At 43.6% G+C, this 14,532-nt stretch overlaps 1 protein-coding gene across 5 annotated transcripts in view; it reads right to left on the bottom strand.

Moving 5' to 3' along the window:
- The window catches only part of FAM193A (family with sequence similarity 193 member A), a 187,801-nt gene that overhangs the window by 36,856 nt on the left and 136,413 nt on the right, over nt 1–14,532 (bottom strand). The gene's annotated exons all lie outside the window — the stretch shown is intronic.

The raw sequence follows: 14,532 nt of genomic DNA, 5'->3' as shown, positions 1-14,532 counted from the left end.
TCTGGCTGCTCCTGCACAGGCTGGGGCCCTCTTGGGTCCTCCCTCTGCCTCAGCCGCTATCCAGGCAACAGGCCCTGGCTGCTGACCTTCTTAGGAGATCCTGAGCACCATGTTCTCACAGCGGCGCAGTGCAACAGCCTGCACATCTGCAACAGGAACTCTTCCCAGTCCTTCTCCCCACCACAGCCAGAGTGATCTTTGTTGAACGTAAATTTGAGCATGTCACTCCCCTGCTCAGGATGCAGCAATGGCTTCCCAAGGCTCTGGCCTGAAAAGTTCCAAGGGAGCTGGGCCCACCACCTCCACCCCTCCTACTCACCAAAGCCCTGGACACACAGGCCTCCCATTGGCCGGCACACGCCTATTCACCTTCTTGGCCCTAAGTTTTGCTTGTGCTGTGTCCATGCTCTAGAATGTGCAAGCCTCAGCTCGTTACCACACTCACACTCATCCTGCAGGCCTCGGCCTAAGATCACTTCCTCAGAGAAGCCGGCATTGCCTTTGCTGTCACCTCCCAGGACCCAACACCCAAGACCAAGGCGAGCCTTCCCACTGAACACACTAAAATCCATCATTTTCCCTCTTAGCACTTACCACAGTTATAATTCGAGACCTACTTGTAGCCTGTTGGTTTAATGTCTGCCTTTCCCCCAAATTATATGCGCTCTAGGATGAGGTGGGACATCTGGGTCCTGGCCCTTCTCCCCCAGTCCTTGCTAATGCTGGGCAGACACACAGTTCTCCCTCAGCAGGACTTCTGTCTGCTGGAGTGGAGGAGTGCCCAGTTATGGGCAACCTGGTCATCACATCCTCTGGGATGCAAAAATGGCAGTGAATTCTGTAAACGCAAGTGGGAGGGCTCCCTGGAGGGTTCTTAAGAATGGGCGATGGTTCGGCAGAATCCTGCGGGCCTGGCTGGGGCAGAGGGAGGACAGGAAGAGGTTAGGAGCAAAGGGATGGCGCACATATGGGGATGACAGTGCTACACGCTGACAGGCTCCAGGTTGAGTGGGGGCAGCAGCCAGGCCAAAGACAACTTTGTACCACTTTGTTCTGAAGTGGCTGGGGAGTCACAGAGGGATTTAAACAGCAGAGTGAGATGATTTGGTCAGCTTAGTGGAAAGATCAATTTGTGGCAATACTGTGGATGAACCAGAAGGTGGAAGGAGGACAAGTGGTTAGTCAGGGGATAAGAAAGGATGAAGCAATGGCAGTGAAGGTGGCAAGGAAAGGAGGAATTCTGGAGCTATCAAGATGAAAGCTGGGACTGCACATCTAGTCCAGGAGCTACCACTGCTGGCTCCACTATGAGGAGGCACAGTCAGGTGACAGCTAGATCTGAACTCTAGTCCCACGCCTTGGCCTTTGGGCTCTGCAGTCTGGCGAGCTCGGATGCCAGCTCTCCCTTTAACTAGCTGTGTGACCTCAGGCAAATCACTCAATCTTTTTGTGCTTTAGTTTTCTCATCTGTAATCTGGAAATACCTACCTCCAGGGGTATGGTAAGAATTGCGCACACTGCCTAGCCCATAGTAAGTATTCAGTGAGTGTGATGGTGCACTGCTTTCATTTTCTAGGACAACAGTCTTAGAGACTTCTATATAGAGACTACTTATATAGACATAGAGTCCCTGGACACAAAACACCTGACCAACCGACCAAACCTTTCCACCTTGCCCTTCTCTCACGGTGCTTTGGAGAAGAGAGGAAGCACTCCCCTCTGGGCTGCTGGACAGCTCAGAGAGTCTACTGACCTGGAACAGGCCCAGGAAGGCAAAGGGGGAGAGGAGGGTAGAGCAGACACTCAGGACTCAACAGCAGGAATAAACAGGTCCAGACGGGCCACCCAGGATACAGGCAAGAGCCTGAAGTCATTGTTTTGGTAAGGGAGCCCCACGGGACAAGAGCCAGGAAAATAAAAAAAACGTATTTCAATAGATACCCATTTCTACAAAGCAGTGATAAGCTAAGAGCTGCTTTGCTGAGAAGTAATTGATGAAAACTAACAAGTAGAAGACTTCTTAGTCTTGAGTACCTTCTTGTAAGGGGCAGAAACACATGACAGATGCCACCCTGCTGGCTTTGAGCAGCAGTCCCGTCGTGCTGGCCCAGCTGGTAAACCATGACTAGAAGCACTCTCAGGGCTCTGAAGCTACGTAAGTGCCTCCTGGACTCCTCCAGACACGACCATGAGTTGTCTGGTTTCAGGTTTGAAAAGCCTGGCTGAGAGCCTGGGCTCCACCACCCACGTGTGTTCAGAGAGCTCTTGCTTATGCTTCAAAACCCTATTTCAGCATCACCTCCTCTGCAAAACCACCTGTGGGCTCATTTAAAATTTTCTCTCTTCGGTGTTACTTTTCTGCCTAGCATCTGTAAGTTCCATTAGGTATGTCACAACATTCTGATATTTTGATTATGTCTTCTCTTTAGACTGTGAGCTCTTTGAAAAGAGGGGCCAAGACTAACCGATTTTTGTCTTCCTAGAGTCTAGCACAGGGCCTGGCACATATTGGGTGTTCAATAAGTGTTTGCTGAACAGTGTCTAGCTTAGAGGAGTAAGAGAATGCATCTATACAACTATAATATTGGAAACATACGGCAATGATTCTACGCATTTGATTTACACACTATTCAGAATCCCACCTACTCAAAAACGGAGACCCAGTTGTAGGGACAAAAGTAACAGGGATCAGTAACAAAAAACATTGTATTTTCTTTAATGCTTTTGCAGAAGATGCCTACTGACCTCAACAGCTTATGGATTTCTTTCAGGAAAAAATAGGTGTCTGTCACCTAGACCATTTTTGGACCATGACTATCTAAGTCCACCAGTGATATAACTATAAAGTCACTCTCTCAGAATGTGGACCATGCTGTTGAATCAGAACACCGATTTCACTTGTTATACAAACCCACAGAGCTTCAACTAGCAGAAGTTTTGCATTTTTATCCACTTTGAGACAAAAGAAGTAATCCATAGAAAAGGAAAACTGTTGCTTTAAATGAAAGCTCTGACACAAATGCAAACACAACAAACTGCTTTCCACTGGGCACACACTGAGTTGATCTGGGAGCTGGGTGACTCGCCTGTCCTCTACTACCCACACCCTCGGACATGGAACACGGGTGCAAGACACGAGGAGCAAGAGCCGCAGACTGAGTCATGAGGCCCACACGTGAGGTTCCCAACACTAAGCATCCGAGCAAAAATGAGTTCCAGTTGTATCCCCAGTAACGAAAAGGTTAAGATGACGGACTCTCTGTATTTCTGCTTAACTAAGGTTTTTTGGTATTTCTCCCAGACATGGTAAAGAGACGAAGGACCATCTTTGCTTTGGCTGTGCCAGTTTTCAGGCTGGAAGAGCTGAATCTCAGCTCTAAAAGAACACGCAGGTCAAAGGTCACAATGTGATCCCCAAATTGCAACCTATTTATGACCCTATTATCCACACAGCTTTACATCCCCAATCTAAATCTGAACTTATACTTTAAACTGTATTTAATTGAATCATGTTTTAATTGTATTAAATGCTTTTCCAGTGGTTTTACTTAAGTCTCAAAGTAACCTAGAGAGGGAGTGTAAAGATACACCCTGGCCCTCGAAGCTAACAAGGGACCAAGGCTACTTGGCACCCGGTCCTCCCCTTGCACCATGTCACCAGGCTCCACTTGATACACTGAACTCCTGAGGGCCAGAACCCAGTGGCCACTGCAAATGCTCCACTGCAAAGTTCTCAGTGGAGACTTAGAGACATCCTGTCTTTACTTCTAGGCCCTTTCTTACTACATCAACTGTTTCACAGTACATCCTCTGTGTTGGATGAAAAAGACCCAGGATTCAAAGTCACATGTCTTGGGTTCCGGTATAGATTCAGGCCCTGTAGTTGTAACTTCCTACTCCTGGGCCACGTGGACAGCAGGTGGGAGGAGCAGCAAGATGCAGCCGCATCTGCTCGGCTTTGCTCTTCTCTTGAAGGCCGTTCTTCCTCCCTGGTCTGGGCCTTGTCGGGTAAGAGGGGCTACTTAGCTCTAGATCTGAGAGAAATGACACTAAACACTTTGGTAACCAAGTGCTATCAACAAAGGCAAAGGATGAAAAGAAGTATTAGGAGGTGATGAGAGAAGCGAGGTAGAGGTGAGGGGAAGGAACGGCCACACACCATCGCCACAGTGATGTGTGGGGGCAGCAGTCTGGAAGCCCTCAAGAGGAGCTCAGGTCTCAGGCAGCTCTCGCACCAGCAGATGCCAACCCTCATAGGGAAGCATCCACTATGGAGGGCTGTGGGTTCTCACAGAGTAACCTGAGCAAAACATAACCTCCTAATATACTCCATCCGCAAAAGGAAATAATACATCACAGGTGGTATCAGCAGAAAACGAATCTGGATGCTCAAGGTTTCATTCAAACACAGAGTAACTATGTGTGAAATGCTTAAAGAAAGAAAAAAAAAAAAAAGAAGGAACAAGAGAATATAAAGAGCTACTAGGTATCTTTGAAAAAAAGTAAATTAAAACTTATAAATAATAAATATAGTCGGAATTAGAACTTAAGTGGCAGGCTAGGCACCATTACAGAATCACTTAACTGGAGGACTGATCCCAAAAAAGTTCTCAGAACATGGAACTGAGAGACAAGGAGATGAGAAACCTGCAAGAGCATGTGAGGGATGCAGAACAGAAGAAGGTCTAACACCAATCTCACCAGAGGCTGAGAGAGACAACTGAATGGTTGCAGGAACATGGAGATAACATGGATGGCAATTATCAAGCAGGAAATTGAAAATGATTGGTAGGCTAAAGGCTCTAATGGAAAAAGTAGACAGCATGCAAGAACAAGGGGGCCGTGTGAGCAGAGAGATGGAAAGAAATGCTGGCAATAAAAACAATGTAAGAGAAACGAAGACTATCAGTGATGGGCTCATCAGGAGACGACACGGCCAAGGAAAGAGTCAGGGAGCTGCAAGATATGTCAGCAGAAACTTCCCATACTGCAAGGCAAAGAGAAACAAGAATTAAAAACAAAAACAGAAACAATCCCCCCAATAGAACAAAACATCCAAAACCTGTGGGACAGTTTCAAAAGATATAACACCTGGTAAGTGGAATGCTGGAAGGAGAGACTAGAGAAACAGTTGAAGTAGTAATAGCTAAAAAGTCTCCAAAATTAACAACTGACAGCACAGATCCAAAGAATTCAGAGAACATCAAGTGGAATAAATACCCCCAAAGCTACATGAAGGCATATTATATTCAACCTGCAGAATACCAAAGAAAAAGAGAAAATCTTGGCCAGGCGCCATGGCTCATGCCTGTAATCCTAGCACTAGGGGAGGCCAAGGCGGGCGATCACCTGAGGTCAGGGGTTCAAAGACCAGCCTGGCCAACATGGTGAAACCTCGTTTCTATTGAAATACAAAAATTAGCCGGGCATGATGGCGGGTGCCTGTAATCCCAGCTACTCGGGAGGCTGAGACAGGAGAATCGCTTGAACCTGGGAGATAGTGGTTACAGTGAGCCGAGATCGTGCCACTGCACTCCAGCCTGGGCGGCTGAGCGAGACTCCATCTCAAAAAAAAAAAGAGAAAATCTTGAAAGCAGCTGGGTGGGGGCAAGTGGACCTACAGAAGAACAGGGAAAAGATTCCAGAGGACATCTTGTCAGAAACCAGAAACCATGCCAGCAAGGACAGAGGGAAGTTAAACAGATCTAAAGTGTTCAAAGAAAAAAACCACCAACCTAGAATTATGTGTCCAGCGAAATTATCCTTCAAAAGTGAAGGAGAAATAAAGACTTCCTCAGACAAACAAAAACTGAGAGCTCATCACCAGCAGACCTGCCCTGCAAGAAATGTCAAAAGATTTCCTTCAGACAGAAGGTCAGCAACGTGGATCTACATAAAGGAAGAATACTAGAGAAGGAATAAAGACAAAGTAAAATATCTTCTTCTTCCTATTAATCTAAAAGATAACTGTTGAAACTAATCATCAACACTGTACTGGGTGATTAACATGTGGATAAGTGAAAATAATGACAGCAATGTCACAGGGAATAAATAGGGAGGGGTCGGGAGTAATCTGTTAAATGTTACCTGTTTTACATTAGTTAGTTGAAAAGGGACTTAGATTAGTTCAAAATGTAAACTGTAAACTCTAGGGCAACTGCAGAAATTTTAAAAAAGATAAAATTGATATACTAAGAGAGGAGATAAAATCATAAAGTGCTTAATTAAAAGTAGAGAAGGCAGAAAGACTCATAATCAATAGGAAACAATTACAAACATGCTGATATTAATCTAAATACATCAAAAAATCACTTTAAATGTGAATAGTCAAATACACCAATGAAAAGACAAACATTATCAGAGTATATCAAAAAACAGCAGCTACTCAGGAGGCCAAGGTGGGAGGACTGCTTGAGGCTAGGAGTTCAAGTTCAGCTTGGGTAACATAGCAAGATTCCGTCTCTAAAAATAAAAAACAAACACAACTATACATGTCTACAAGAAACCTGCTTTACATATGAAAACCCTAAGAAGTTGGCCAAGCGTGGTGGCTCACGCCTGTAATCCCAGCACTTTGCGAGGCCAAGGTGGGCGGATCACGAGGTCAGGAGATCCAGACCATACTGGCTAACACAGTGAAACCCTGTCTTTACTAAAAATACAAAAGATTAGCCAGGCGTGGTGGTGGGCACCTGTAGTCCCAGCTACTCGGAAGGCTGAGGCAGGAGAATGGTGTGAACTCAGGAGGTGGAGCTTGCAGTGAGCCGAGATCGCGCCACTGCACTCCAGCCTGGGTGACCAAGCAAGACTCTGTCTCAAAACAAAACAAAACAAAACCCTGAGAAGTTAAAAGTAAAGGGATGGAAACAACCAATGGCTCAATAAAGAAATCACAAAGAAAGGCCGGGTGTGGTGGCTCACGCCTGTAATCCCAGCACTTTGGGAGGCTAAGGCGGGCGGATCATGAGGTCAGGAGATCGAGACCATCCTGGCTAACATGGTGAAACCCCGTCTCTAATAAAAATACAAAAAATTAGCCGGGCGTGGTGGCGGGCGCCTGTAGTCCCAGCTACTCGGGAGATTGAGGCAGAAGAATGGCGTGAACCCGGCAGGCGGAGCTTGCAGTGAGCTGAGATTGCGCCACTAGCACTCCAGCCTGGGCGACAGAGCGAGACTCCGTCTCAAAAAAAAAAAAAAAAAAAAGAAATTACAAAGAAAAGTAGAAAATACTTAAGAGACAAATGAAAACAAAAACATAACATACTAAAACTTATGGGACGCAGTGAAAGCAAGCACTAAGAGCAAAACGTATAGCTACAAACACATCAAAAAACAAGAAAGATCTCTAATCAGCAACCTAACTAGGATGGGCGTGGTGGCTCATGCCTGTAATTCCAGCACTTTGGGAGGCTGAGGCAGGAGGATTGCTTGAGCCCAGGAGTTTGAGACCAACCTGGGCAACATGGTGAGACCTCTGTCCCTATCTAAATAAATAAATAGATAGATAGACAGATAGATAGCTGGGCATGGTGGCACACACCTGTAGTCCAAGCTACTCGAGACTATGGGTCAGGAAGATTGCTTGAGCCCAGGAGGTCGAGGTTGCAGTGACCCAAGATCACACCACTACACTCCAGGCTGGGCAACTGAGTAAACCTTGTCTCAATAACAATAATAAATAAAATGAAACAAAAAACCCTCCCTAACTTCACATCTTAGTGAATTAGAAAAAGAACAAGCTAAACCCAAAGCTAGCAAAGAAAGGTAACTTAGAGCAGAGATTAATGATCAATGAAACGGAGAATAGAAAAACAATAGGGAAAAAAAAATCAATGAAACCAAAATACAGTTCTCTGAAAAGAGAAACAAAACTGACAAAACTTTAGTGAGATGGACTAAGAAAAAAAAAAAGACTCAAATTACTATAATCAGAAATGAAAGTGGGGACATTATTATTGATTACACAGAAATAAAAGGGGATGGGAGTGGTGGCGCATGCCTGTAATCATAGCTACTTGGGAGGCTAACACAGGAGAATCATTCGAACTCAAGCGTTTGAGGCTCCAGTGAGCTATGATCATGCTACTGCACATTCAGCCTGGTCAACAGAGCAAGACTGTCTCTAAAAAACAGAAAATCAAATTAAAATTAAGAAAAAAACATAAAAGGTATTATGAGAAAGTATTGGCTGGGCTGGGCACTGTGGCTCATGCCTGTAATCCCAGCACTTTGGGAGGCCCAGGTGGGTGGATCACCTGAGGTCAGGGGTTCGAGACCAGCCTGACCAACATGGTGAAACCCCATCTCTACCAAAAATACAAAAATTAGCCAGGCATGGTGGTGGGCACCTGTAATCCCAACTATTCGGGAGGCTGAGGCAGGAGAATCTCTTGAACCTGGGAGGCAGAGGTTGCAGTGAGCCAAGATGGTGCCATTGCACTTCAGCCTGGGTGACAAAGCAAGACTCTATCTCAAAAAAAAAAAAAAAAAAAAACAAACAAACAAAAAACAAAACAAAAAAAAAAAAAAAGAAAAGAAAGTAAATAAGTAAGTACTGGCTGGGCTTGGTAACTCATGCCTATAATCCCAGCACTTTGGGAGGCTGAGGTAGTAGGACTGCTTAAGCCCAGGAGTTTCAGTCCAGACTGGGCAACATAGTGAGATCCTGTCTTCTCTTTGGAAGAGTCCAAAACAATTAAAATTAGCTGGGAGTGGTGGCACATGCCTATAGTCCCAGCTACTGGGGGTCCGAGGCAGGAGGAATGCTTGAGCCCAAGAGTTTGAGGCTGCAACGAGCTATGACCATGCCATTGTACTCCTACCTGGGTGACAGAGTGAGATGCTGTTTCAAAGAAAAAAGGAAGTATTATGAACAACTGTACACTAACACACTGGATAAAACAGATGCAATGAAAAAATTTTTAGAAACACAAAACCTACCAAGATGAAATCATAAAGAAATAAAAAATTCTGAACAGATCTGTAACTAGCAAGGAGTTTGAACTGGTAATCGAAAACCACCCAATAGGCCGGGTGCAGTGACTCACGCCTGTAATCTCAGCACTTTGGGAGGCCGAGATGGGTGGATCACCTGAGGTCAGGAGTTTGAGACCAGCCTGGCCAACATGGCAAAACCCCATCTCTACTAAAAATACAAAAATTAGTTGGGTGTGGTGGCATGTGCCTGTAGTTCCAGCTACTTTGGAGGCTGAGGCCAGGGAATCGCTTGAATCTGAGAGTCGGAGGTTGCAGTGAGTGGAGATTGTGCCACTGCACTCCAGCCTGGGTGACAGAGCAAGACTCTGTCTCAAAAAAAAAAAAAAAAAAAAAATCACCCAATAAAGAAAAGCCCCAAACCTGATGGCTTCACTAGTCAATTCTACCAAATATTTAAAGAATTAATACGAATCTTTCTCAAAGTTTCCAAAAAACTGAAGAGGAGGGAACACTTTCTAACTCATGTCCTGAGCACATCTCCATACCAAAGCCAAAGACACTGTAAGAAAAACTACAGGGCCGGGCGCAGTGGCTCACGCCTGTAATCCCAACACTTTGGGAGACCGAGGTAGGTGGATCACCTGAGGTCGGGAGTTCGAGACCAGCTGACCAACACGGAGAAACTCCGTCTCTACTAAAAATACAAAATTAGCCGGGCCTGGTGGTGCATGCCTGTAATCCCAGCTACTCTGGAGGCTGAGGCAGGAGAATCACATGAACTGGGAGGCAGACGTTGCAGTGAGCCAAGATCGCGTCACTGCACTCAGCCTGGGTAATGAGCGAAACTCTGTCTCAAAAAAAAAAAAAAAAAAAAAGAAAACTACAAACGACTATCGCTTATGAACATTCATGCAAACATCCTCAACAAAATACTAGCAAACTGAATTCAGCAGCATATTAAAGGATTCATACACCATGACCAAGTGGGAATCATTCCCAGAATGCAAGGATAATTCAATGTATAAAAAGTAATCAATGTTAATATGCCACATTAACAGACTAGAAAAAGCCAAAGATCATCACAACTGGTGCAGAAAAAGCATGTGACAAATTCAACACCCATTCATCACAAAAACACCCAACAAACTAGGAACAGAAGGAAAACTACTAAAGCATAATAAAAGCCATATATGAAAAACCCACAGCAAACAATGGTGAACGAATGAAAGCTTTTCCTTAAATAACAAGAACAAGGCAAGGATGCCTGCTTTCACCACTTCTATTCAACATGGTATTAGAAATTTCAGCCAGAGCAAACAGGCAAGAAAAAGAAATAAAAGGCATCTGAACTGGAAAGGAAGAAGTAAAATTATCTCTGTTTGTTAGATGATATGATTTTACAATGTAGAAGACTCCAAAGATTCCACAAAAAAAGTCTGTTAGAATAGATGAATTCAGCAAAGTAGGAAGATACAAAATCAACACTCGAAAATCAGCTGCATGTCTATACACTAACAATGGTCTCTTGGAAAAGGAAATTATGAAAACAATTCCATTCACAACAGCATCAAAAATAATAATTTAGGGCTGGGCACAGTGGCTTACGCCTGTAATCCCAGCACTTTGGGAGGCCGAGGCGGGCGGATCACTTGAGGTCAGGAGTTTGAGACCAGCCTGGCCAACATGGTAAAACCCTGTCTCTACTAAAAATACAACAATTAGCAAGGCATGGAGGCGTGTGCCTGTAATCTCAGCTACTCAGGAGGCTGAGGCAGGAGAATCGCTTGAACCTGGGTGGTGGAGGGTGCAGTGAGCCAAGATCATGCCACTGCATTCCAGCGTAGGCGACAGAGTGAGATTCTGTCTCAAAAAAACACCAAAACCAAACCAAAACACCAACGGGAATTAACCAAAGAAGTGAAAGAGTTGTACCATAAAAACTACAAAACAGGCCGGGTGCGGTGGCTCACGCCTGTAAGCCAAGGCAGGCAGATCATGAGGTCAGGAGATTGGGACCATCCTGGCTACCACGGTGAAACCCCATCTCTATTAAAATACAAAAAACTAGCTAGGCGTGGTGGCACGTGCCAGTACGGGAGGCTGAGGCAGGAAAATCGTTTGAACCCAGGAGGTGGAGGTTGCAGTGAGCCAGGATCGTGCCACTGCATTCCAGCCTGGGTAACAGAGGGAGACTCTGTCTCAAACAAACAAACACACACACACACACACACACACACACACACACACACACTACAAAACACTGCTCTAAGAAATTAAAAAAACATAAATAAATGAAAACACATACCATATTCATTGATTAGAAGATAATACTGTCAGAATGTACATACTGCCCAAAGTGATCTACAGATTCAATGCAGTTATGCAGTCCCTATCAAAATCCCAATGACGTATTTTGAAGAAATAGAAAAATCCACCCTAAATTCATATAGAATTTAACAGGATCCTGAATAAACCAAACAATCTTTTTTTTTTTTTTGAGATAGAGTTTCCCTCTTGTTGCCCAGGCTGGAGTGCAATGGCACGATCTTGGCTCACTGCAACCTCCACCTCCCAGGTTCAAGTGATTCTCCTGCCTCAGCCTCCCGAGTAACTGAGACTACAGGCACATGCCACCACGCCTGGCTAATTTTTTGTATTTTTAGTAGAGACAGAGTTTCACTGTATTAGTCAGGATGGTCTCGATCTCCTGACCTCGTGATCCGCCCGCCTCGGCCTCCCAAAGTGCTGGGATTACAAGTGTAAGCCACCGCGCCCGGCCAACCCAAACAATCTTTACAAAAAAACAAACAAACAAACAAACAAAAAACAAAAATCACACTTCCTGATTTCAAAACTTACTGCAAAGATATAGTAATCAAAACAGTGTGGTATCAGCATGACATACAGACCAATGGAACAGAACAGAAAGCCCAAAACTGAAACTTCAGATATATGGTCAAATGATCTTTGACAAGGATGGCAAGATCCTTCAACAGGAAAAGGACAGTCTTTTTAACAAATGGTACTGGGACAACTGAATATCCACAAGCAAAAGAATGAAGTTGGACCCTTACCTAACACCATATATAAAAATGAACTAAAAAATGGACCACTGACCTAAATGTAAGGAAAGAACAAAACTCTTAGGAGAAAACAGAGGGCAAAAGCTTCACAACACTGGATTTGGCAATGATTTATTGGATGTAACGCCAAAGGCACAGGCAACAAAGAACAGACAAATTGGACTGCATGAAATTTTTTTTTTTTTTTTTTTTTTTGAGACACAGTCTCACTCTGTCGCCCAGGATGGAGTGCAGTGATGTGATCTCAGCTCACTGCAAGCTCCGCCTTCCGGGTTCATGCCATTCTCCTGCCTCAGCCTCCCGAGTAGCTGGGACTACAGGCACCCGCCACCACGCCCGGCTAATTTTTTGTATTTTTAGTAGAAATGGGGTTTCACCGTGTTAGCCAAGATGGTCTTGATCTCCTAACCTCTAACCTCATGATCCGTCCGCCTTGGCCTCCCAAAGTGCTGGAATTACAGGCGTGAGCAAGCGCGCCCGGCTGAAAAATTTTTAAATGTTGTGCATCAACAGACACTATCAACAGAGTAAAAAGGCAACCCATAGAATGGGAGAAAATACTTGCACATCATATATCTGATAAAGGACTAACAGACCAGAATAGAAAGAGAACTAAAATGCAACAACAACAACGAACCTGATTCAAAAACAAGCAAAGGACTTGAATAGACGTTTCTCCAAAGAAGATATACGAATAGTCAATGAACAATGAAAAGACGCCCAACATCCCTAAACACTAAGGAAATGCAAATCAAAACTACAACGTGTCGACGGCCATTGACACAAGAAAAAAAGCCCTACAATGTGATACCACCTTACATCCTTGAGGATGATTACTACTAAAAACGCAGAACAGAAAATAACAAGTGTTAATGAGGATGTGGAGAAACTGAAACCCTTGTGCACTGTTGGTGGGAATGTAAAATGGTGCAGCCACTGCAGGAAACAGTGGCAGTTCCTCCAAAAATTACAAATACAATTACCATATGATCTAGCAATTCCACTTCTGGGTACACACCCCAAACAAGTGAAAGCAGGGTCCTGAAATATTTGTACACTCATATTTACAGCAGCACTGTTCATAGTAGCTAATGTATGGAAACTACTCATGTGTTCACTGATGGAGACACAAAATAGGGTACAGCCGTATGATGAGTATTATTTAGCCTTAAAAAGGAAGGAGATTCTGCAATATGCGACAACATGAATAAACGCTGAGGACATTATGCTAAGTGAAATAAGCCAGTCACAAAAAGAGAAATACTGTACAATTCCATGTACATGAGGTACTTAGTCACAATCATAAAGACAAAGTAGAATGATGGATGCCCACGGCTGGGAGAAAGTGGAGTTATTGTTTAACAGGTAAAAACCTCCAGTTTTACAAGATGAAGAGAGTTATGGAGACGTATGATGGCTGCACAACATTATCAATGTATTTAATACCACTGAATTCTACACTTAAAAATAGTTAAGATTGTAAATTTTATGTTATGCATATTTTACTATAATAAATCTTTTCAAAAAGTAAAGCAATGAAGGAAGATATACCATGCTAACACTAACCAAAAGAAAGCTGGAGGAGCTATATTAATTTCAGGCAGAGCAGACTTCAGAGCAAGGGAAGTTACCAGTGGTAATGGGGAGCATTACATAATGATAAAGGGTCAATTCTCCAAGATGACGTAACAGTTCTCAATGTGTGTGCCGCTAATAACAGAGCATCAAACTTTGTAGGGTAAAAGCTGATAGAACTGTGCAAGGAGAAACCGATGAATCCATTATTACAATGGAAGTCTTCAAGAGCCCTCAATCAGAAATGAACAGATCCAGCAGGCAGAGAATCAGTCAGAACATAGTTGCTCACTGACAGAACTCAAGAGCACCATCAATTAATTGGACATAATGAGCATCTGAAGACCGCTTCACTGAACAACGGCAGAACACATATTCCTCTGAAGCTCACATGGAACATTCACCAAGACAGACCATATTCTGGGCCATAAAACATACCTTAATAAACTCAAAAAAACAGAGATTATACACTGTATGCTTTTAGATCACAATGGAATTAAAGTAGAAATCAGTAACAAAAAGACAGTTGGGAGATCCCCAAATATTTGGAAATTAAATTCTCTGGCACTTACAGTTTTTATTTTATGTAGTATTTCATTACTGTATTTTTCTCAGCAATTACTTTGAACTTACAAATAACTTATACTCAACATATAAATTCAGTATGTCACTGGTATGAAGACACTTGAAAATAGAAATTAGTCTTCAAGTCTTTTTAATTTCAAGAATTTTTTTTTTTTTTTTTTTTTTGTAGAGACAGGGTTTTACTATGTTGCTCTGGTCTTGAGCTCCCAGGCTCAAGCAATCCTCTCACCTCGGCCTCCCAAAGCGCTGGGATTTACAGGCGTGAGCTACCACAACTGGCCAGAAAATAAATTTTTCATAGTACTCATGCTAAAACATTTTAGGTACTAAATATTTACCCACAACGCCTAAA

Source organism: Symphalangus syndactylus, chromosome 16, assembly GCF_028878055.3.
Source record: "Symphalangus syndactylus isolate Jambi chromosome 16, NHGRI_mSymSyn1-v2.1_pri, whole genome shotgun sequence".
NCBI lineage: Eukaryota > Metazoa > Chordata > Mammalia > Primates > Hylobatidae > Symphalangus > Symphalangus syndactylus.
Note: the sequence above shows the minus strand (reverse complement) of the source record. Positions and strands in the feature narration are given on the sequence as shown.